Source organism: Hyaena hyaena, unplaced genomic scaffold, assembly GCF_003009895.1.
Source record: "Hyaena hyaena isolate Hyena2069 unplaced genomic scaffold, ASM300989v1 scaffold_790, whole genome shotgun sequence".
In the NCBI taxonomy this organism is placed as follows: Eukaryota; Metazoa; Chordata; class Mammalia; order Carnivora; family Hyaenidae; genus Hyaena; species Hyaena hyaena.
In genome coordinates this window covers 894,187-917,318 of record NW_024081412.1, presented here as the reverse complement: position 1 = coordinate 917,318, position 23,132 = coordinate 894,187, and the positions used below count along the sequence as shown (strand labels likewise).

Here is a 23,132-nt window from a genome sequence, read left to right as displayed (position 1 = left end):
GAGTTCTGACTGAGCTCATCCACTCTTCTCTCTCCAGTCTGGCATTTTTATAAACATAACTTTGAACTCATTATCACGTAGATTGGTTATCTTCATTTCATTTACAATTTTTTTCTAAGCTTTTGTCTTGTTCTTTTCTTTGAAACATATTCCTCTGTCTCCTCACTTTGTTTGGCTTTCTGTGTTTGCTCTTATAAATCACATGGTACAACTATTGCTATTTGAAGGAGTGGTTTTGGTTGAAGGAATGGTTGTGCGTATTTTTATCCCTTATGTAGAGTGTGTGTGCCCGGTAAGTTTGGCTGGTTGGCTGGCGCTGTGACTTGTGTGGGCTGCGGTTCCCAGGGTTCGACTTGGTGGAGCTGCCCTGGTGGATCAGCCAAAGCCAATGTGAGTGCATTCCAGAGTATCATGCAGCATTTGATGTAGGAGGAACCTTGGTTAGGTGGCTAGATCTAAGGCAGGTGTGGGGCAGGGAATCTCAGGGCACTCCACATGTAGAGTCATTGGAGACTATGTGGTGTGGGTGTGGAGTGTTGCAGAGTGATTTGTATCTGTGTCACTTTGGCAAGATGTCTGAAGCTGCAGTGAGCACAGAACAAGAGTGTCCCCTTGTGTGTCATCCTGAGACCACCATGGTGGGGTGTCTTGGGCTGGTGTGGGCTTGGTTCGCAGGGCTCACTGAAGTGGTCTTCTGACTAGGACACCTTAAAAGGCTATCATGTTGTAGGTAACTTATCAACTGTGGTGCTTGTTAGCCCTTCTGTCCTGGAGAGAGTTTAAGCATTTCCCCTGCTGTTTTGTGGAGTTTATGGGCTGGATCCTTTATATAATAGTTGCACTTTGAAACCATATTTCTTTATTCCTTCTGTGCCCCAGCACATTGGAGACTGGTGTGGCTTAGGGTCGTGGGGCTCCCTGAGTTGGTAGGCCACATATAATCCTGAACTCTCTCCTCTCTGTGTCGAGATAGAGGGAGGCATAAACCGTGGTGCCACTAACCTCTCTGCTCAGTGAGACATCCAGCTGATCTTTAATTTTGTGGAGTTCTAGGACTGGATCTTTTATCTTCTACTTTCTCTTTTAAAATGTGAATTTTTTCCCTGTGCCCCAAGGATGGCAGGAGCTAAGGGCCTGGGGCTTGCTAAGACAGCTGACTGATTATGGTGCCCAGATCCTGCTTTCATCTGCACTACTCAAGTGGAAGGAGAACATGAAGAAAAATGATGGTTATCAGACCTTCCATCCCAGAGAGTTCTAGCAGCAATCTTGCCCTTTTGTATTTCTAGCACTAGTTCCTTTATAGTGTAGCTGCTCTTACTACTGGGGCTTTATTTTTGTCCTGTGCCTCATGGCACATGAATCTGCCCAAGTGTCCCAGTAGTATCTTTCCCTATTGCAGTTTGCTCTGTCAGGTGTGGTGTTTCTCTTCATTGCCATGTCTCCATCTCTTTTGCAATTCTATATGAGGTATCTCTATGTTTTTGTTGTTGTGCAGAAATGGTTCAGTCAGCCGTCAGTCCTTCAGGAGGAATTTCTCTATAAATATGTGTAGATTTGACACGGCCATGGAAGAGGTGAATTCAGGCTGTTTCCACATTACTATCTTGTATCAGATGAAAAATTTTATTTTTAACAGAGTGATTTATTATTCTGGATCATTTCTATTGCTCTGATAGAGCTTCACAATACCCTTCTTCAGTCTGCTTTGAGTTTCATGAGGCTGACTATTGCAGCCATCTTCATTGGCTCCCCTGATTCTTGATACCAAATGTGAGGTTGGCCAATGAGATCCCAGGCAATATATTACCTATTGATCTCCTTTTGCATCACCATAGGTTGGCTGTGTTTATTAACATAAGCAAAAAGCTTTTGGAATGCTACACCTATTTTCCTACAGCTACATCTACTTTCTCGGCCACCAATACTTTTCCTTAAACTGATACATATGTTAGGGTGGGCTGGGCTGCTATGCCAGAACACCACAAACTGGGTGGCTTGTAAAGAACATAAATTTAATTTTTCACATTTCTTGTGACTGTAAGCCTAAGATCAGGGTGCCAGCATGGTTTGGTTCCACTGAGGCTCCGTATCTATTTGCACACTGTAGTATTCTCACAGTTTTCTATGGCAGAATGTTGAGAGAGCACTTGTAGGGTTATTTTTATAAGGGCATCAATCTCATCTTTGGACTTTATCCTCATGACCTAATTATCTACTAATGTGCCACTTGTAATTACAGTATTTTTTCCCCCTTTTTCTTAATATTTTATTATCAACTTGGTTTCCATATAATATCCAGTACTCATCCCCACAAGTACCCTCCTCCATGCCCATTACGTCCCTTCCCCTACCCCCCCAACATCCATCAGTGTTCAATTTGTTCTTAGCATTGAAGACATTCTCATGGTTTGCCTCCCTCCCACTTCCCCATAATTTCTCCCTCTTTTTCTCCCCCACGGTCCTCCATTAAGTTCCTCCTAATCCTCCTATACGTGCAAACGTATGATATCTGTCCTCTACCTGATTTATTCTGTTCAGCATAACACCCTCGAGTTTCATCCATGTTGCTACACATGGCCAGATTTCATTCTTTCTCTTTGCCATGTAGTATTCCGTTGTATAGATAAACCACATCTTCTTGATCCATTCGTCCATTGATGGACACTTAGGCTCTTTCCATGTTTTGGCTATTGTTGAGAGTGCTGCTATGAACATATGTGCTCCTCTGCATCAGCATTTCTATATCCCTTGGGTAAATTCCTAGCAGTGCTATTGCTGGGTCATAGGGGAGTTCTATTGTGAGTTTCCTGAGGAACCTCCACACTGTTTTCCAGAGGGGCTGCACCAGTTTACATTCCCACCAACAGTGTAGCAGGGTGCCCATTTCTCCACATCCTCACCAGCATCTAGAGTTCTCTGATTTGCTCATTTTAGCCACTCTGACTGGCATGAGGTAGTATCTCAGTGTGGTTTTGATGTGTATTTCCCTGATGAGGAGGGATGCTGAGCATCTTTTCTTGTGTCTGTTGGCCATCTGGATGTCCTCTTTGGAGAAGTGTCTGTTCATATCTTCTGCCCATTTCTTCACTGGATTGTTTGCTTTTCAGGTGTGGAGTCTGGTGACTTTCTTATAGATTTTGGGTACTAGCCCTTTATCTGCTATGGCATTTGCAACTATCTTTTCCATTCTGTCGGTTGCCTATTAGTTTTATGGATTGTTTCCTTTGCCATGCAGAAGCTTTTAATCTTGATGAGGTCCCAATAGTTTATTTTTGTTCTTGATTTCCTTTCTTTTGGGGATGTGTCAAGTAAGAAATGGCTGCGGTTGAGGTCAAGGAAGTTGTTTCCTGCTTTCTCCTCAAGGGTTTTGATGGTTTCCTGTCTCACGTTCAGGTCCCTTTTCCTTTTTGAGTTTATTTTTGTGTATGGTGTGAGAAAGTGACCTAGTTTCATTTTTCTACATGTTGCTGTCCAGTTCTCCAGCACCATCTGTTAAAAAGGCTGTCTTTTTTCCATTGGATACTCCTTCCTGCTTTGTCAAAGATTTGTTAGCTGTACATTTTTAAGTCGAGTTCTGACTTCTCAATTATATTCCATTGGTCTATATGTTTGTTTTTGGGCCAATACCATACTATCTTGATGATGACAGCTTTGTAGTAGAGGCTAAAGTCTGGGATGGTATTCTTCTCCAATATTCTTTGGCTCTTCGGGGTCTTTTGTGGTTCCATACAAATTTTAGGGTAGTTTGTTCTAGTTTTGAGAAGAATTCTGGAACAATTTTGCTTGGGATTGCATTGAATGTGTAGATTGCTTTGAGTAGTAATGACATTTTAACTATATTTATTCTTCCGATCCATGAGCATGGAATGTTTTTCAAATCATTTCTTTGTGTCTTCTTCAATTTCCTTCATAAGTTTTCTATAGTTTTCATCATACAGATGTCTTATATCTTTGGTTAGGTTTATTCCTTGTTATTTTATGGTGGTTTTTTTTTTTTTTTTTTGTGCAGTTGTGAATGGGATTAGTTTCTTTATTTCACTTTCTGTTGTTTCATTGTTGGTGTATAAAAATACAACTGATTTCTGTACGTTGATTTTGTATCCTGCAACTTTGCTGAATTCTTGGATCAGTTCTAGTAGGCACCTGGTGGAGTTTGTCAGGTTTTCACATGTCATCTGTGAAAAGTGAAAGTTTGACTTCTTCTTTGCCGATTTTGATGTCTTTGATTTCCTTTTGTTGTCTGATGGCTGATGCTAAGACCTCCAGCACTATGTTAAACAGCAGAGGTGAGAGTGGACATCCCTGTCGTGTTCCTGATCTCAAGGGGAAAGCTCTCAGTTTTTCCCCGTTGAGGATGATGTTAGCTGAGGTCTTGTCATGATGGCTTTTATGATGTTTAAGTAAGTTCCTACTATCCCGACTTTCTCGAGGGTCTTTATTAAGAAGGGATGCTGCTGTATTTTGTCAAATGCTTTGTCTGCATGTATTGACAGGATCATGTGGCTTTTACCTTTTCTTTTGTTGATGTGATGTATCACATTGATTGATTAGCGAATATTGAACCAGTCCTGTGACCCAGGAATGAATCCCACTTGATCTTGGTGGATAATTCTTTTTATGTGCTATTGAATTCGATTGCAGGTATTTTGTTGAGGATTTTTGCATCTGTATTCATCAAAGATATTGGCCTGTAGTTCCTTTTTATTGCTGGGTCTCTGTCTGGCTTGGGAATCCAAGTGATGCTGGCTCCATAAAATGAGTCCGGAAGTTTTCCTTTAATTTCTATTTATTGGAATAGTTTGAGAATGGGTATTAATTCTGTTTTAAATGTCTGGTAGAATTCCCCAGGGAAGCCATCTGGCCCACGGCTTTTATTTGTTAGGAGATTTTTGATAACTGATTCGATATACTCACTAGTTATGGGTCTGTTCAGGTTTTCTATCTCTTCCCGTGTGAATTTTGGTAGTGAGTGTGTGTTTAGGAATTTGTCCATTTCTTCTACGTTGTCCAATTTGTTGGCATATAATTTTTCATAGTATTCCCTGATAATTGTTTGTATTTCTGAGGGGTTGGTTGTAATCAGCCCATTTTCATTCATGATTTTTGTCTATTTGAGTGCTCTCTCTTTTCCTTTTGAGAAGCCTCGCTAGAGGTTTGTCAATTTTGTTTATATTTTCAAAAAAACAACTCTTGGTTTCATTGATCTGTTCAATTGTTTCTTTGGTTTCTCTGTTGCTTATTTCCGCTCTGATTTTCTTCTCTTCTTCTACTGCGTTTGAGGTGTTCTTGTTGCTCTCCCTCTAGTTGCTTCAGGTGTGTTGGTAGGAACTTAATGGAGGACGGTGGGGAAAAGAAGGGAAGAAAAATTGTGGGAGAGAGGGAGGAAGGCAAACCCTGAGAGACTCTTGAATGCTGAGAACAAACTGAGAACTGATGGGTGTGGGGGGAAGGGGAAAGGGGGTTTGGGCATGGAGGAGGGCACTTGTGGGGATGAGTACTGCGTTATATGGAAATCAACTTGACAACAAACTATTAAAAATAAAAAAAAAATCACTCAATGATCAAAAAGAATGAATACTTGCCATTTGCAACCATGTGGGTGAAACTAGAGTGCATTATGCTAAGCAATATAAGTCACTCAGAGCAAGTAAAGTATCAGACGATTTCACTCATGTGGAATTTCAGAAACAAAACAGATGAATCTAAGGGAAGAGAAGCAAAAGTAAGATAAACACAGAGACGGAAGAAAAATATGAGCTCTTTTTAAAAAATAGTTTATTAATTTTTGAGACAGAGCTAGACAGAGCATGAGCAGGGGAGGGGCAGAGATAGAGGAAGACACCTAATCTGAAACAGGCTCCAGGCTCTGAGCTCAGCACAGAACCCGATGCGAGACTTGAGCCCACGTACCGCCCGCGAGATCATGACATGAGCCAAAGTCAGACGCTTAACCAACTGAGCCACCCAGGCACTCCCATAAGAGACTCTTAAATACAGAGAACAACTTGAGGGTTGCTACAGGGGAGTAAATGGAGGGATGGGCTAAATGGGTGATGGACATTAAGGAGGATATTTATTTATTGGGATGTGCACTGGGTGTTATATCGAAGAGTTACTGGGTTCAACCCCTGAAACAAATACCATGCTGTATGTTAACTGATTTGAATTTAAATAAATAAGTTAAAAAATAAATAAAATCTCAATTCAGAAAATCTTTTAGTAACATGAAGAAAAATGCACCTCCATAAGCAATCAGTCATTAAAACTAAGAATAAAACATAACCTCTTCATGGAAACTTCATTCAACTTATGTCATCTAACAGTAATTTGATGCAGGAAATATTAATGATTCATTTAAATCTTATGGACCTCTAGAATAATGGGCATACTTTTTTGAAGTTTATAATTCACTGGTTTTCAGTACATTCTCTGATCTAATTCCAGGATGTTCTCATCATCCTGAAAATAAACCTTTAACTGTTACCACCCTCCCATTCTACCCTTTGCCCAACCCCTGCAAATAGTAATCAACATTCTATGGATTTGCCTGTTGTAGACATTTCAAAAAATGGAATCATACAAGATATGACCTTGGTTTTTTCCAATATATAAAATGATGTATTTTTAAAAATGTTTTATTTATTTCTAGGAGAGAGAGAGAGAGACAGCGTGAGCAGGGGAGGGTCAGAGAGAGAGGGAGTCACAGACTGAAACAGGCTCCAGGCTCTGAGCTGGCAGGCAGCACAGAGCCCGACGTGGGGCTCGAACCCACGAACCGTGAGATCATGACCTAAGCGAAAGTCGGACGCTTAACTGACTAAGCCACCCAGGTGCCCCTATAATGATGTATTTTTACTCTCTGATTTTAAATTCACTTTTTATTTAAATTCTAGAATTTCAGGATAAAGAACATCTTTATCCATTGCCCAGTCAATAGAGAATTGGGATCTTTCCATGAAGTGACTATTTTTGATAATGCTGCTATAAATATCGAGATTCACATGCCCCTTCAAATCACTATTTTTGTATTCTTTTGATAAGTTTCACCTGGTCGTGCAATTGTCAGGTCATAGGGTAGTTCTGTTTGTAACTTTTTTTTTTTTTTTTACAAATAGTTTATTGTCAACTCGGTTTCCACATAGCACTCAGTGTTCATCCCCACAAGTGCCCTCCTCCATGCTCAACTCTCCAGCTTTTTGAGGAGCTTACATATTGTTTTTGCAGAATGGCTTCATCAGTTTGTTGGACCACCAACAGTGTAAGAGTTCCCCTTTCTCAACATCCTTGCCAACATCTGTTGTTTCTTGTGCTGTTCAGTTTAGCCATTCTGACAAATGTGAAGTAGTATCTCACTGTGGCTTTTATTTGTATTTTCCTGATGATGAGTGATGATGAGCAACTTTTCATGATTCTGTTAGCCATCTGTATGTTGTCCTCAGAAAAAAGCCTATTCATATCTTCTGCCCATTTCTTAATTGTGTTGTTTGCTTTTTGGTTGTTGAGTTTGGTTGTTGTCATTTGCAAATATGTTCTCAAATTCTGTAGGCTGACTTTTAGTTTTGTTGATTGTTTCTTTTGCTGCACAGAAACTTGGTTATTTTGATGAGCTTCCAATAATTCCTTTTTGCTTGTATTTCCCTTGCCTCTGGAGACATGTCTAGTAAGAAGTTGCTGTGACTGTGGTCAAAGACGTTGTTGCCTGTGTTCTGCTGTAGGATTTTGATGGCTTCCTATCTCACACTGAGATCTTTCATCCATGTTGTGGTTGTTTTTGTGTAAGAAAGTGGTCGTTTAGGGGAGTCTGGTGGCTCTGTTGGTTGGGCATCCGACTTCGGCTCAGGTCATGATCTCATCATCCGTGAATTTGAGCCCTGCATTGGGCTCTGTGCTGGCAGCTTGGAGCCTGCATCCTGCTTCGGATTCTGTGTCTCCCTCTTTCTTTCTTTCTATTCCTCCCTCTCTCAAGAATGAATAAATGTTAAAAGAAATTTTTAAAAAGTAAAAAAGAAAGTGATCCAGTTTCATTCTTCTGCATGTGGCCATCCAGTTTCCCTAACACCATTTTTGAAGAGGTTGTCTTTTTTTTTTTACATAGGATATGCTTTCTTATTGTGTCAAAGATTAGTTTACCATATAGTTGTGGGTCCATTTATGGGTTTTCCATTCTGTTCTATTGATCTGTGTGTCTGTTATTGTGCCAGTACCATACTGTCGTGATGACTGCAATTTGTGACAGAGTTTGAAGACCTGAGATATGATTCCTCCCATTTTACTCTTCTTTTTCTCAGGACTACTTTGGTTATTCTGAAACTTTTGTGATTACATACAAATTTGAGGGATATTTGTTCTAGCTCCGTGAAAAATGCTGGTGGTATTTATAAAGAGACTGCATGAAATATATGAATTGCTTTGGGTACTATAGACATTTTAAGAATCTTTGTTCTTCTAATCCATCAGCATGGAATGTTTTTTTTCCCATTTCTTTGTGTCCACTTTATTTTCTTTGATAAGTAGTCGATAATTTTCAGAGTACAGATCTTTTACCTCTTTGATGAGGTGTATTCCTATGTATCTTCTTGTTTTGACTACAGTTGTAAATGTGATCAATTCCTTGATATCTTTTCTACCACTTCATTATTGGTGTATAGAGATGCAAGTGATTCCTGTATTTGATTTTATATCGTGCACCTTTGCTAAATTCATGTATTAGTTCTGCCAATTTTTTGGAGTTATTAGTACTTTCTACATGGATTATTATGTCGTATTCAAATAGTAAAAATTTGACTTCTTCTTTGTGCATTTGTATGCTTTTTATTTCTTTTTGTTCTCTGATTGTTGAGGCTAGGACTTCTAGTGCTATGATCAATACAATGGTGAGAGTGGACATCTCTGTCTTAATTCTTACTGTAGAAAGAAAATTCTCAGTCTTTCCTCATATTCGACATACATAATATCCTATGTGTGTCTTTCATATATAACCTTTATCATGTTGAGATATGTTCTCTCTACCCCTACTTAATTTATATTTATATACTGGATACTTCCAATTTGAGAGTGTAGATATTTACAATTGTTAGATGTTGTTGGACAGACCCCTTAAATGTGATATGGTGTCCTTCTTCATCTCTCGTCTTAGGTTTAAAATCTAATTTATCTGGACACCTGGGTGTCTCAGCTGGTTAAGAATCTGACATCAGCTCAGGTCATGACCTCATGGTTCATGGGTTCAAGCCCTGAATCAGGGTCTATGCTGACAGCTCAGGCCTTGAGTTGTTTTCAGATTTTGTGTCTCACTCTCTTTCTGCCCCTCCCCACTTATACTCTCTTTCTCTCTCAAAACTAAATAAAATGTTTAAAAAATATTTTTCTGTTATCAGTATGGCTACACTTGCTTTCTTTTGACGTCCATTTGCATGATAGATATTTCTCCATCCTCTCCCTTTTAATCTGCAGGTGTCTTTAGATCTAAAATAAGTCTCTTGTAGGCAGCATATAGATGGACTTTTAAAACATACATTCTGTTACTTTTGTTTGGAGTACTAGTCCTTTTACATTCAGATTGTAGATAGATATGAACTTAATGCCATTTTGTTACTAACGTTGGTGTGTCTGGTGACCTCAGGATGATTTGTTTGAAAATATTTATGGAGTAAACTATATGAACCTTCATAATGGTTACACTTACACACATGTGCATGTGCATTCACACACACAACACACACACACAATTTCTCCACCATGAATCTCGTAAAGTAAATAAACCATCTTTTAAGAAACTAATATTTTCCCACTTATGCTATCTCCTGGGGTTTAGGAGAGGTAGGTATAAGGCAGTTAGGAGTTTTCATCTTGCTATGTTTATTTTGTAAATGGCACAAAATCCACCAAGAGTTCTTAGAAGGCACTGCCTTCTGGGATCTGGAGAAGAGGTTATGGTTCACAACCCTGAATGTTAGTAACTCTGTGATCTTTTTTTTTTTTAAATATTTTTATTTATTTCTAGGAGAGAGAGAGAGAGGCAGCGTGAGTAGGGGAGGGTCAGAGAGAGAGGGAGACACAGACTCTGAAATAGGCTCCAGGCTCTGAGCTGGCAGTCAACACAGAGCCCGACGTGGGGCTCGAACCCACGAACCGCGAGATCATGACCTAAGCGAGAGTCGGACACTTAACGGACTAAGCCACCCAGGCGCCCCAGTAACTGTGTGATCTTAAAACACCATTTTCACAGTCCAAATGCTGAAATGATAATGCATACAGTCTCCACCTCACATTGTGTTTTTCAGTATTAAATGACATAGTAAGTGAAATTGTTTTTGTCAGCTGTATAAATTCCAGGAAAAAAAAAATTTACTTTTTTATTCTCAAAGAAGAACCATGTAAATCTCAATAACACACACGTCACAGTTTCTATACACAATACACTTAAGGAAGAGCCCAGAAAAGACAGTCAGGCTAAAAGAAAGATCTGCAGGGACCCAGGTAGGGCTATGAGTCTGGTCTCAGTGAGTCCTTTGGGAAAAGGCAAGATACAAAGTGCAGGTGATGATTCTTGTCATTGCAGAAAACTGTGCACAGAAAGGAGTACTACCAATACCTGGTTGAAATCCAAAACCAGGGAAAAACTTTTGAGAATAAAATCCCTACTTAACAACTTCTAGATTTTCCTGTACAAATTGTCAGTTTTGTCCTACTGAATGGATTAGTCCAATAAAATTGACAAAAGGAAAGAAATACATAGGTTGTCATTGTATGCATAGATTCAACTAGAAAACCAAGGTAAGAGGAAAAATTGGAAAATGGTCTCCTTTATGACATAACATTTACATTAGTTACATTTAACATATATCATGATCAGTTTCATTTTAGTGATGCCAGAGACATATTCTTTTGACTGGGATACAAAATATTTCGCAAACAAATCCAAAGTTTCAGATTAAATTCAACAAGATTTGTTTGTATCATGTACAGTTGCCTATTAAAACGATTGCTTTCAAACCAGAGAAAAGAAGGAAACACTATCTTCCATTTCCTCGTGATGAATTAAGTTGAAAGCGATAAAGAAATTTCCTAGAAGTGGTAGAACTTAGAATACTTAATTATAAAAAAATAAAACCCATTAGAAGTAGCCATGAATTGTGTTTCTGCATGTGAATTGTAACATTGTATAAAGGAAAATAGATGTCCCATCCATTATTGTTTGCTAATAATTTGGAAATGGCAAAGCTCACCTCATTTTATGCCACTGATAGCTTTTCTGTCCATATATATATTTTTTCTCTTTCTTGAAACTATCAGGGAAATTAGGATTTGATTTTCCAGTGACAGGAGAGAAACAATGTAAAAGAATTTGAGGGGAGGTCCCTCAGTGAAGTATAGAAAAATTGTAACAGAATTGATCGCTAACTAAGAAAAGAAAACAGAGAGGAATGGTGAGTAGAAGATTAAAATTTTAAATGAGAGAAAGGAAGATTGAAATATTTTTTGGAAACTAAACATGTGACTTTATTTGGTATATGGAATCAAACTCAATAAGTGCGTGAATAAAGAATTAACAAATGAATTAAGAGAGACTGGAAAGAGAGATGCTGATTTTGTTTTGTGTGGATGGGTACCAAGAATGCTTTCACAATCTGTTTCTCCCAGTTGGTTCCTGAGTTCAACAGTGACTTCTTCAGAAATCTGTCTTTTTAAAAAAATTATTTATTTATTTCGAGAAAGAGCAAGAGAGCACAGGGGGCCTGTGCAAGTGGGGGAGGGACAGAGAGAAAAGAGAGGAGAGAGAATCCCAAGCAGGCTCCACAATCCCAGCACATAACCCAGTGTGGGGCTCACTCCCACAAACTGTGAGACCATGACCTGAGCCAAAATCAAGAGTCAGACACTCAACCAACTTAAGCTACCCAAGCACACAGAGATCTGTCTTTGACTTTCAACTTCATTTCCTGTGGAAATATTTCCTGTCCTCATAGAGAACAACCTGTTAGATCATAAGGCATGAATATACCATATCCTTTGCTGGGAAATGTTTAATAAGGAACAGACTGTTAGAGCAAGAAGGCACCAAACCATTCCAGAATTAAAAGAAATTCACCAACAAGGCAATGTTTGAAATGGGACAGGTCTCAGGATGAACACCCTTGGTCACATCATCATCCAAAAAATTCACTGTCACGTGAAATCATCAGAAACCCTAAAGGTTAAGCACATTCTATTCTGATTAATAAGTCTGCTTACTACATTGCTTTTACTGAGAGCTTTGGGAAACAACGATCTGCATTTACACATGTGGCAAATCAAGGGGTACAATGCAGGAAAAGAAAAGTTGGAGAATAGGCCATTAACTCACGTTTATACCAAGCAGCAGAATCTACCCTAAAAGGCAACCACGATGACTGACTGACTCTTCTAATCTGGCTCTGATGGTCATGTGCCATTGTAGCCCAACAGAAATTATCCATTTGCTGGACCATTATAAAGAAGATAGCTATCAAAACAATCTATCAAGACATGGAAATACCCCAAAATAAGAAACATATATTTTCAAATCTTTCTTCAAGGTTTAAGGGTTGCACATTTAATGAGTGGACATTTTAAAAATTTAATGCATATATGAAATTTATAAGTATATAAAACTGAAATACATTCATATTTAAGGTATGGTCTAGGTGATAAAAAATCCACATGTAAACTATAACAGGCTAATAATTTAAAAGTTAAATTTGGTTATAGTACTGGTTTTCTAAACATTTCTTCAGTTATTATTCATGAGAGAGTGCATGCAGGTTTACAGTATGTTTAGAATGACTACTGTCCCCTAAGCATTCTAGAAGTAAAAGAATTATAGAAAGTAAATTAAAAATAACTCAAGGAATAATGTAAAGTTCTGCAAGGAGTCAAGAAAATCAAAATAATAGTGGACCTAGGTATAGTTTCTTCATTTTCAACTTGCTGAATGCTATGGGACTAACTATTCAACTTTTAAAAACCGTAATTCCTTCATCACTAAAATAATAGGGAGAAAAACAAAATTACCGGTGATTAGAGTAAAGTGGATTTTTTGAAGGTACATTTTAACTCTAAAATTCAAAGTTTTGACAAAAATACCATGCACTTGTGATAGGTAAGCATCTGGCACCAATGATCCCTGTCTGCCAGTATTCATGACCTTGTATATTCTCCTTTAGAGCAAGGGATAAATCTTATCACTTATTACTTCTAATATTAGGTTACAAAAAGACTGTGACTTCCATCTCGCTCTCATTCTCCTCCTCTCTCCCTCTTTTTTGTCCCTCCCGTCTTTCTTGAAGGAAGTTGGCTACCATATTATGAGATACCCCATGGAAAATCAAGGAAGTGAGAGAAGCTCCCAGCCAACAGCCAGCAAGAAATTAAAGCCATCTGCTCCGGAGGACTGAACTGAACCTTGCTGATAACATCTGAGTGAAACTGGAAGCAGATCCTCCCGCAGTTAAGAATTCAGATGAAACTGAAACTGTATCACCAGCCAGCATTTTGATTACAATTTTGTGGGAAATCTTTAGTCAGAGGCACCCAGCTAAGTTTCACTCTGATTCCTGATGGGAAGATCTGTGAGGTAATACCTGTTTGTACTCTCTTGAGATAATAGTTATATAGCAGTAAGTAAACTAATATAGTCTCCAAAGAAAGCTCTCTTCTATTTTGAAAGGGCCAAGAATCAGATTCATGGAAGGGGAATGAGGAACAGCTCCCCTGAGTAGCAGGTATGTTCAATTAAACAAATACTGATAACACCACCATATGTTCAAGTAAAGTGGCAAAGGAATGCAAAACAATGTCCCTGCTGTGAACCAGCAAATAGGCTTTGTGCAAACTAATTTAGATGTGCAGAAAATGGCAGCTGTTTACCAAATATATTTGCTCTTTTCCCCTGTGCACTAAGCCAAATATACTTCCCAGCCTCCCCTGCAGTGACATATTGCTATGTGACTGGACTGAAATATTAGGGGAAACCTCATACAGCACTTCCAGGGAGGCTCATTAACATTTCCACATCCTGCCTGATGGCTGCTTGATATAGATGAGGAAAATGACTTTAGAAGTCATTATTGAAGATGGTGAGCGACAAGATGTCATGAGCCTGGGTACCTGAAATGCTTTTCAAAAGAGAGCTATCTGTCCATAAGCAAAGGCTATTTTTGAATTCATCTGACAAAAATATTCTATTATCTTAAGATAATATCTTAAACCACTGAGAATTCAAAGATTATCAATTACAACAGCTTCCATTAACCTAATAAATAAAACACAGGGGTGCCTGGGTGGCTCAGGTCATGATCTCACAGGTCACCTTCCAACTTTGGCCCAGGTCATGATTTTACAGTTCATGAGTTTGAGCCCTACATTAGGCTCTATGCAGAAACCCAGAGCCTGGAGACTGTTTTGGATTCTGTGTCTTTCTCTTTATCTCTCTGCCCTCCCCGAAGTGAGCTCTTTCTCTCTCTGTCTCCCTCTCAAAAATAAATAAACATTAAAAAAAGTTTAAAATGCAGAATAATACAAGGCTTTATTTAACAACAGCTCTATTTGAATATACTTAATAAGGATCTGAAATATAATTGGAAAAACCTCTGGGATGTGAGTTTTGGTCATTTCTCTTCAACATTTAGTAATGCTATGAGCTTGGACAAACCATGTAACTTTCTCTGAGATGCGCTGTGTTGTGTGTTTTTTTTTTTTTTTTTTTGAGGGGGGAGGGAATATGAGTGGGAAGAGATAGAATCTTGAGCAGCTCCATGCTCAGCATGGAAACCAAAGCGTAGTTCAATGCAAGGCTTGATCTCCTAAATGTATATCATGACCTGAGCTGAAATCAAGAGTCAGATGGTTAACCAGCTGAGCCACCCAGGTGTCCCTCTGAGACATTCTTTCCTTCTAAATGCCTACAGATGTGATGGTTTAGTTTTTGGTTGTGGTTTTGTTTTTAAACAAAGTCTATGTGAGGTTAGATATTCATAGTGCAATTCCTCAAGCTTTTGAAAATGAAGAATACTTTGCATCTCCATTATACATTGTATCTTCTATATTCTTCCATATAACATGTGTCTTATTTTCTTGTCATTGCCATCTTCTTCAATAGAGTTAAAGGTCTTTAGCATCAGAAATAATACCTTATTCATCTTTGTCTTTCTAAGATTTAGCATAGTGATAAGAACATATTAGAATGGAAACTGGGTTATTGAGTGAGGATGGAAAACATGTTATATACTTTCTCAAAAGTTAAAGTAGGGCACTGATAGAGCATTAAGGGGGGAGAGGAGAATGGGGTCTTTCAACAATGACATAGAAGAGAGGGGAGGTGAAAGTACTGGCTCTGAGATACCAGTACAAGATGCAACCTGGATGTACCAGATGGGGGCAATATATTCTGTAAGTAAAGAAGATAGGTGGGGACATAAAATAACCTACTTATCCATGAAATTGGCTAAAATGCTGTCATTTGTAGAAATATCACAGCCCACTCATGCTGATAAGGGTTACAAAGGAAAGAACTTGGGGAACAGAACCCAATACATCTTTGTAATTTCTCCTAATTGGACTTGTTCCCAGGGTTGACTACTTCTAACAAGCCAAAAACTTGGATAAAAGAAATGAGACTTCAAATATGATTTTATCCTCTTGAGCCTATTCCCTAGTATAAAACATGTCAATATCCTTGTTTCTGCCATCATTATGATCTACAATGTGGCTCACAGCTCAAACTTCATCCTTATTTTCCTGATCTAGATGGATTCTCACTTCCACACATTCACTTTTTTCCTGCTCAGCTAACTGGCTGTCATGGACCTGACATTAATCTCCTCCACTGTGCCCAAGATGGCAACTGACTTCTCAGAGAAGAGAAACAACTCACAGGTTGCCTGTGAAACTCAGACATTTTTTCTTCCAGACTTTAGTAGTTGCTGAATGTATCCTTATCGCCGTCAGGTCCTTTGACCTGTATGTGACCGTTTGTAACCTTCTGAGATACACCCTGATCATACACCAGAAAATACATCTGCAGATGACTTCTATCTGCTGGATGTGAGTGTCCTTACATCACTTGCACACACAGTGGATCCTATCTATTTCACCATCTGTGGCTCCAGAGAGATTTCCCATTTCCTCTGTGAGGTCATGGTCATTCTAAAATTGGCCTGTGAGAAGGTCGTAGTAATGACAACCATTATGATGCTTCTCATTCCCTTGTCCTTTATCTTGTCTTCTTATGTTCTCATCTTCGTTACTATCCTCTGCATGAAATCCTGGGAGGGCAGAAATAAGTCACTGGCCATCTGTTCCTCCTCCTGACTGTGATAAGCTTCCACTCTGGTCCAGCCATGCTGCTTGACATGAGGCCTAGTTCTTATCACAGTCCCAAGATGGGCCAGTTTCTCTTCATACTTGGTGCCATCCTCACCCCCATAATGAACCCCCTCATTTACAGCCTGAGGAACAAGGAGATTGTGTGTGCTCTGATAAAGGTGTTGGGATGCTGCCTAACCTCAAATTAGACCACAAATATAAGATGAATGTTAACCATTACCTATTTCTACTTCAGTCTAAATCAGCCGCTCTTAGATTTCCAGGTTTCAGTTCTGGTCTTTCATGATTAAAATTGTAATGGGGCGTGGGGGAGGCAAGATGGCGGAGAAGTAGGGAACTCCATACATTTCGCCTGCACTCATCTCTCAAATAGAGAAGGCCTGAAGTCGTAGGACTCTGAGCCACAGGAGTTTGGGAAGAGAAAGAGACAGAGTACACTGGGAAGGAAACCTCATAAGTGTGTGAGTGAGAACTGGGGAAGATAAAAGCGGGACGGGACCCAGAGACACGGAGGGAGGTGAGGAAACCCATCTTGTGGGCAGCTATGGTGAGTGATTGACCTGCGAGTGGTGGTGAGCTGCCGCGAGTTCAGGGGAAAGGAAAGAGGAGGTGAGATTGCACAAAGAACATTTCCCTGGAGAAGAGAAAAACCTCGGCTTGGAAAGAGAGTATTTTTTAGCTCTGGCTGGGGTGCTGACTTGAAACTAGGTGCCCTGGTGCCAGAAGGAGCCAGGAAAAATTGAACTTCAGCGTGCCCAGCACCATCCATGGCAGCAGCAGCCCAGTGAACCGGCAGCAATGCCTGCAGAGGCCGTCCCAGCACCAGAAGAAGCGGCAGTGGCATGCGCAACAGCGGCCCACTGAAGCAGCTGCAGCCCGCTGCGACTACTCGGACTCTGCGGACCTGAAGTTGCTACGTTCCGCGAACGCACTAGGGCTGTATCCCTGCTTGAACCTGCTGGATCTGAGGCTGTGACACTTCTCCCACCCCCCACTCAACCTCCAAAAACAGGGAGCAGCGACCAGCTGGACTGTTCAAGGCGGTATAATAAAGCCCGCAGACTGGGACCTGGAAATGAGGCAGAGCCTGGGGCACAGAACTCAGCTCACCTTGGCTATATCCTCAGAAGAGGAGATCTGACCCTAAGAAGTGATTTGCAACACTTGGTTGAGAAGGGACTAGGGCGACGCCATTCTTCTCCCCACAACCAACAAGGAGGGGCCTCAAGGAGGCCAGTGGACACAGTGGAGACAAGAACTGCCTACACCAAACCATGCCCATCCCCTCCAGATAGTTGTTTTCTTAGTAGCTGTTCTTACCTGAGCCTGAGTTTGCGTGTTTATTGGTTTCATCTGTGCATTTCTATACTTGTGTTCCCTCTCTGGTTGTCTGCTTTCTTTTTCCAGGGCTGCCTCAAGAAACAAGCCAAACTACACATGGTGAAGAGTCCCAACCACTACCACTAGGGAAACAAAATAACCAAACGCTCAACAAGAGAAACCAAGAGACACCATCCAAAGAACACTTCCTGAACACACAGACCCTGAATAGTCAAAAGAGCCCTCTTTAATACAGCAGAACTCGCAGGGCCCGAGTGTACAACAAGCTTTTAAAAGTATCAAGAGATAGAAAGCTAACCAAATGACAAAACGGAAGAACTCTCCTACAAAGAAACTCCAGGAAGAAATGACAGCTAGAGAACTGCTCAAAACAGATATAAGCAACATAACTGAACAAGAATTTAGTACAATAATCATAAAATTAATCTCCGGGCTTGAAAAAAGTATGGTGGACATCAGAGAAACTATGGCTACAAACAATATGTAGCTTAAAAATAGTTACGGTGAATTAAAAAATGCGATAAAAGACATACATAAAAACTGGAGGCGTTCAATGCACGGATGGAAGAGGAAGAAAGGAGAACAAGTGATTTAGAAGACACTACTATAGAAAAAGAAGAAACTGAGAAAAAGAGAGATAAGCTGATCCAGGAACATGAAAGAAGAGTTCAAGAGCTCAGCAATACAATCAAATGGAACAATATCGGTATCATAGGAATCCCAGAAGAGGAAGAGAGAGGGAAAGGCGCTGAAGGAGTCCTGGAAAAATTATAGCAGAGAACTTCCCCAACCTGGAGAGGGAAGTAGAAGTTGAAATTCAAGAAGTACAGAGAACTCCCCTCAGACGTAACGTGAATCGATCAACTACACAACGTATCATTGTGAAACTGGCAAAATATAAGGACAAAGAGAGAATCTTGAGGGCAGCTAGGGAGAAAAGGGCCTTAACATACAAAGGGAAAAGTATCAGAGTGGTGACAGACCTATCTACTGAACCTTGGCAGGCCAGAAAGGAATGGCAAGATATCTTCAATGTGATTAACAACAAAAAAAAATGCAGCCAAGAATCCTCTATCCAGCAAACCTGTCATTCAGAATAAAAGGAGAAAAAAAGTCTTTCCAAATAAACAGAAATTGAAAGAATTTGTCATCACTAAGCCAGCCCTACAAGAAATCCTGAGGGGGACACTCTGAGGGAAGTGTTGCCAGGAATGTAAGATAATAGAGGCACCACCACAAGCATGAATCCCACAAAGGACACAATGACTCTAAACCCACATATTTCAATAATAACACTGAATGTAAATGGGCTGAATGCTCAAATCGAAACACATAAGGTAGCAGAATAGATAAAAAACCAAAATCCATCTATTTGCTGTCTACGAGAAACGCATTTGAGATTGGAAGATACCTTCAAATTAAAAGTAAGGGGATGGAGAAATATCTATCATGCTACCGGAAGTTAAAAGAAAGCTCGAGTAGCTATGCTTATATCAGACAAACTGGACTTTAAAGACAATAACAAGGAATGAAGAAGGGCATTATATAATGATTATAGGGTCTATCCATCGGGAAGAACTAACAATGATAAATGTCTACGCACTGAATATGGGAGGTCCTAAATATTTAAAATAATTAATCACAAACAGAAACAACCTTATAGATAAAAATGTGCCAATAGTAGGGGACTTTAATACTCTGCTTACAGCAATGGATAGATCAACCAGACAGAAAATCACTAAAGAAACAATGGACTTGAATGACACTTTGGACCAGATGGATCTGACAGATATATTTAGACCTCTACACCCTGAGGCCATAGAATTCATTTCCGCTTCAGTGCGCATGGCACATCCTCCAAGATAGATCACATACTGAGACATAAAGCAGTCCTCAATAAATATAAAATTATTGAGATCATACCATGCACACTCTCAGATCATAATGCTTTGAAACTTGAAATCAATACAGGAAGAAGTCTGGAAAACCTCCAAAAACATGGAGGTTAAAGAACACCTTACTAAAGAATGAATGGGCCAATCAGGCAATTAGAGATGAAATTTAAAAATATATGGAAACAAATGAAAATGAAAATACAACAATTCAAACTATGGGATGCAGCAAAAGCAGTCCTAAGAGGAAAATCCATTGCACTTCATGCCTATTTCATGAAATTAGAAAAAGTTCAAGTGCAAAATCTAACAGCTCACCTAAAGGAACTAGAGGCAGAGGAACAAGAGCACCCCAAACCCAGTAGAAGAAGAGAAATAGAAAAATCAGATCAGAAATAAACAAAATAGAGACCAAAGAAACAATTGAACAGATGAATGAAACCAAGAGTTGGTCATTTAAAAAAATAAACAGAATCGACAAACCTCTAGCCAGGCTTCTCAAAAGAGAGAGAGAGAGAGAGAGCACCCAAATAGACAAAATCATGAATGAACATGGACTTATTACAACCAACCCCTTAGAAATACAAGCGGTTATCAGGGAATACTATGAAAATATATATGCCAACAAATTGGACAACTTAGAAGAAATGGACAAATTCCGAAACACACACTCACTACCAAAATTCACATGGGAAAAGATAGAAAACCTGAACAGACCCATAACTAGTGAAGAAATCGAATCAGTTTCAAAAATCTCCCAACAAATAAGAGCCCTGGACCTGATGGCTTCCTTGATGGATTCTACCAGATATTTAAAACAGAATTAGTACCCATTCTTCTCAAGCTATTGCAAAACATAGAAATCGAAAGAAAACTTTCAGACTCATTTTATAAGGCCAGCATCACTCTGATTCCCAAGCCAGACAGATTCCAGCCAAAAAAGGGAACCACAATCCAATATCCTTGACGAATACGGATGCAAAAATCCTCAACAATATACTTGCAAATCGAATCCAACAGCACATAAGAATTATCCACCAAGATCAAGTGGGATTCATTCCTTGGTTACAGGAATGGTTCAATATTTGTAAATCAATCAATGTGATCCATCACATCAACAAAAGAAAAGATAAAAACCATATAATCCTGTCGATAGATGCAGAAAAAGCATTTGACAAAATACAGCAGCATCCCTTCTTAATGAAGACCCTTGAGAAAGTCGGGATAGAAGGAACTTACTTAAACATCATAAAAGCCATCATGACAAGACCTCAGCTAACATCATTCTCAATGGGGAAAAACTGAGAGCTTTCCCCCTGAGATCAGGAACACGACAGGGATGTTCACTCTTACCACAGTTATTTAATATAGTGCTGAAAGTCTTCGCTTCAGCCATCAGACACCAAAAGGAAATAAAAGGCACCCGAATTGGCAAAGAAGAAGACAAACTTTCACTTTTCGCGGAATACGTGATACTCTACATAGAAAACCTGACAGACTCCACCAGAAGCCTACTAGAACTGATCCAAGAATTCAGCAAAGTTGTAGGGTACAAAATGAACGTACAGAAATCGGTTGCATTTTTATACACCAAAAATGAAGCAACAGAAAGTGAAATCAAGAAACTGATCCCATTCACCATTGCACAAAAAAGCATAAAATACATAGGAATAAACCTAACCAAAGATATAAAAGATCTGTATGATGAAAACTATAGAAAACTTATGAAGGAAATTGAAGAACACACAAAAAGTGGAAAAACATTCCATGCTCATGGACTGGAAGAATAAATATAGTTAAAATGTCAATACTATCCAAAGCAATCTGCACATTCAGTGCAATCCCAATCAAAATTGCACCAGCATACTTCTCAAAACTAGAACAAACTATCCTAAAATTCGTATGGAACCACAAAAGACCCTGAATAGCCAAAGTAATATGGAAAAAGAAAACCAAAACGGGAGGCATCATCATCCCAGACTTCATCCTCTACTACAAAGCTGTCATCATCAAGACAGTACAGTATTGGCACAGAAACAGACACATAGACCAATGGAATAGAATTGAGAACTCAGAATTGGACCCAAAAGTATACAGACAACTAATATTCGACAAAGCAAGAAAGAGTATCCAAATGGAAAAAAGACAGCCTGTTTAACAGATGGTACTGGGAGAACTGGACAGCAACATGCAGAAGAATGAAACTAGATCATTTTCTCACACCACACACAAAAATAAACTCAAAATGGATAAAAGACCTGAACGTGAGGCAGGAAACCATCAAAACTCTGGAGGAGAAAGCAGGAAACAACCTCCTTGACCTCCACCACAGTAATTTCTTATTTGACACATTCCCAAAAGCAAAAGAATCAAAAGCAAAAATAAACTATTGGGACCTCATGAATATTAAATCTTCTGCATGGCAAAGGAAACAATCCATAAAACTTATAGTCAACCAATGGAATGGGAAAAGATAGTTGCAAATGACATATTAGAAAAAGGGTTAATATCCAAAATCTATAAGGTATTCACTAAGCTCTACACCCGAAAAACAAACAACCCAGTGAAGAAATGGGCATAAGATATGAACAGACACTTCTCCAAAGAGGACATCCAGATGGCCAACAGACACATGAAACGATGCATAGCATCCCTCCTCATCAGGGAAATACAAATCAAAACCACACTGAGATACCACCTCATGCCAGTCCAAATGGCTAAAATGAGCAAATCAGAGGACTCTAGATGTGGCGAGGATGTGGAGAAACGAGCACCCTTCTACACTGCTGGTGGGAATGTAAACTGGTACAGCCCCTCTGGAAAACAGCATGGAGGTTCCTAAAAAAAATAAAATAAAATAACCATAGACTCCCTATGACCCAGGAGTAGCACTGCTAGGAATTTACCCAAGGGATATAGGAATGCTGATGGGTAGGAGCATGTGTACCCCAATGTTCATAGCAACACTCTCAACAATAGCCAAACCATGAAAAAAGCCTCAGTGTCCATCAACGGATGAATGGATCAAGAAGATGTGGTTTATCTACATGATGGAATACTACGTGGCAATGAGAAAGAATGAAATCTGGCCATGTGTAGCAACATGGATGGACCTTGAGGGTGTTATGCTGAACGAAATAAGTCAGACAGAGAAGGACAAATACCATATGTTTGCAAGTATAGGAGATTAGGAGGAACTTAATGGAGGATCGTGGGGAGAAGGAGGGGGAAATAATTGGAGGAGAGGGATGAGGCAAACCATGAGATACCCTTGAGTGCTGAGAACAAACTGAGGGCTGATGGGTTTGGGGGCAAGGGAATGGGGGATGATGGGCATGGAGGAGGGCACTTGTGGGGATGAGCACTGGGTGTTATATGGAAACAAAGCAGAGTCTCATCACTAAATATAATAATTAAATTAATCTTAAATTCTACCTATTCTAACCCAACTATTTCAGTTTCTGTATTTTACTTTTTTCTCTCACGAATAATTTAGATTCCACATCTTGAGACATTTTTACTGTAATGTAACCATCCTCCCTCTCCCATCCC

General features: G+C 39.5%; 1 pseudogene; it reads left to right on the top strand.

The window, feature by feature from the left end:
* The first annotated feature begins 15,768 nt into the window (after positions 1 to 15,768).
* On the top strand, positions 15,769 to 16,535 carry LOC120221418 (annotated as a pseudogene).
* Positions 16,536 to 23,132: the final 6,597 nt, after the last annotated feature.